Genomic DNA, 2,820 nt, shown 5'->3' with positions numbered 1-2,820 from the left:
TACCCGAGTTCAAAGTTAGAGTAGCAAGAGGCAAGAGATTGAGGTGCACAGGGAAAGTGCCAAGGTTTTTGATTCACTTTCATGAATTTCTTCTTGAGGGAGATTTTTACGCAGTCAATTTGGATGGATTAGATGCCATGTTGGGAAGACAATGGTTGCAAACTATTGGTAGGTACACAGTTGAGAATTAATCTGATGCAATTGTAATTCTTACAAGTGATTCTCAAAGCTATGCCAGAGGGTGAGCCTAGGTTGATTTCAGCCTACAAGATGGAGGCTATTATGAGGTGTGATGACATGGAGTGGCAACTCACTATTTCATTTCCACTTGAGACTACTTTAGACTCAAGACAATGGATTCAGGTTGACATTCAACAAGAGGGTTTTTGAGGACATACCCCAGGGCATTCCCCCAAACAGAGGGTTTGAATATACCATTGAGTTAGAGAAGGGCGCCAAACCCATCATCACCACACCTTATCTTCATCCCCGACACCTTAAAGAGGAAATAGAAAGGATGATTAAGGAACTCTTGGATATGGGACACATCAGACCTAGATCCATTCCCTTCGCTTCTTTAGTCATTTTGGTGAAGAAGGATGGCACTCTTCACATGTGTATTGAGTACTATGCTCTCAACAAGAGGACCATTAAGAACAGGTACCCTATTCCTTGCATTGATGAGTTACTAGATGAATTACACAGGGCAGTTTATTTCTAGAAGATAGATCTTAGATTTGGGTATCATCACATAAGGGGTCATGAAGAGGATGTGCATAAAATAGTTTTTTGATGTCACTATGGACACTATGAATTCTTGGTTATGCCATTTGGACTCACTAATGCGCAATCCACATTTCAATCATGTATGAACCATATTTTTAAAAAATAGTTGTGCAAGAGAAGTATGGTATTTTTTGATGATATCCTAGTTTTTAGTCGAACTTGGGAGGAGCATTTGTAGCACCTAAATGAGGTACTTAGTATTATGGAGGAGCACTCATTGTTTGCATAGGAGTCAAAGTGTGAGTTGAAATTAACTAAGACTTTTTGCCTTGGTCATGTGATTGGTGCAAATGGGGTGAAGGTACACCAAGGTACATTAGGAAAAGATACAGACAATCCTAGATTGGCGGCCACCTCTGAGGAACGTATCAAATTTGAGGGGCTTCCTTGGTCTTTGCTAGGTTCACTAGAGGCTTCTCTCAAATAGTAGCTCCCCTCACCAATCTCACAAGGAAAGGGGCATTCAGGTGGATGGATGATGTAGAGGTGACCTTTGATAAGCTCAAAAAGGTGATGAGAACATGCCCGATTTTGGCAATTCCTAATTTCTCTCGCCCTTTTGTCCTAAAGTGATCCTTCGAGGAGTAGAATTGACACATTTCTAATGTAGGATAGGCATCTGAAAGCTTATGAGAGCAGGAAGCTCAAGAACAATGAGAGATTGTACTCCACCTATGACAAGGAAATGTTAGCCATTATGAACATTTTAGCCAAGTTTAGACAGTACTTGGTGGGTGGAAAATTCATAGTTAAGACAAACCACAATAGTTTACGCTACTTCTTAGAATAGAAGGATCTAAATGAAAGATAGAAAAAGTGGGTCAGCAAGATTCAGGCCTATGATTTTGACATTGAGTATGTCAAGGGTAAGAACAATATAGTTGCTAATGCGTTTTCTAGTAGACCTTCAATAGTAGAGTGTTGTGCCATTTTCGAGATATCAGCAGATTGGAAGTCCCAGTTGTTGGTTGAGTATTCTAAGAATATTCAAGTGTGTCAAATTATGGATGGGCAGCTCCAAGATAGCAGGTACAAGGTAGTTGATGATGTATTTCTTTTAAGGATAGGATTTATCTCATACCAAAATCTAAACTCAAAAGGAAAGATTATGGAGACTCTTCATGATGCACCATCAGCCAGATACCCAAGTTTCTCATAAACTTATTGGCAAGTCAAGGAAAGGTTTTCATGGGGATGATGTCCTTCTGCATATCAGAGAATGCCGAACTTGTCAGCAAAAAAAGTTAGAGCACGAGTTTCCAACCAGATTATTATAGCCTCTTTCTATTCTTGAACGTAAATGGGGGAGTATCTCCATGGACTTCATTATAGGATTGCCAAAAGTGCAAGTCGCAAATTCCATTTTCATGGTTGTGGATAGATTGATTAAGTTCGTTCACTATTTTGCTATAGTAGCAGATTGGTTAGCCTCTCCGGTAGCAAAGTTATTTTTTTAAGAGCTTTTTCATCGACATGGTCTCCCTTGAACCATTGACTGATAGAGATAGCAAATTTCTCAGCACTTATTGGCAAGAACTATTCAGATTGGTAGGTACAGAATTGACACCTAGTAGGAGTTACCATCCACAAACGGATGCACAGACTGAGATAGTAAACAAATGGGTGGAGGGTATCTTTGGAACTATGTAGCAAGACAATAGAGAGATTGGTTAAATGGCTATATCTAGGGGATAACTACTACAACTCCTACCACATGTCTATCCGGATGACTCCATTTTGAGCTCTCTATGGCAACGAACCTCTTTTGTTCATAGATCTGGCTTTACTGGGCAACAAGGTACAACTAGTTGGAGATTGGATATAGGATCAACAAGACATTCTCATATCTCTTTGGAAGAACATTCTATTGGCTCAGAATTAGCAAAAGATGTATGCTGATCGCCATAAGATAGAGCGAAGTTTTGAGATGGATGATATGGTTTACCTTCATCTCCAACCTTATAGGTAGAACTCCTTGAAGATGAGTGGGTCTGAGAAACTTCAGCCTAGATTTTATGGTCACTATTGCATTAC

This window comes from Cupressus sempervirens, chromosome 9 (assembly GCF_028749045.1).
Source record: "Cupressus sempervirens isolate cs-2001-9-10 chromosome 9, ASM2874904v1, whole genome shotgun sequence".
Lineage (NCBI taxonomy): Eukaryota > Viridiplantae > Streptophyta > Pinopsida > Cupressales > Cupressaceae > Cupressus > Cupressus sempervirens.
Note: the sequence above shows the minus strand (reverse complement) of the source record.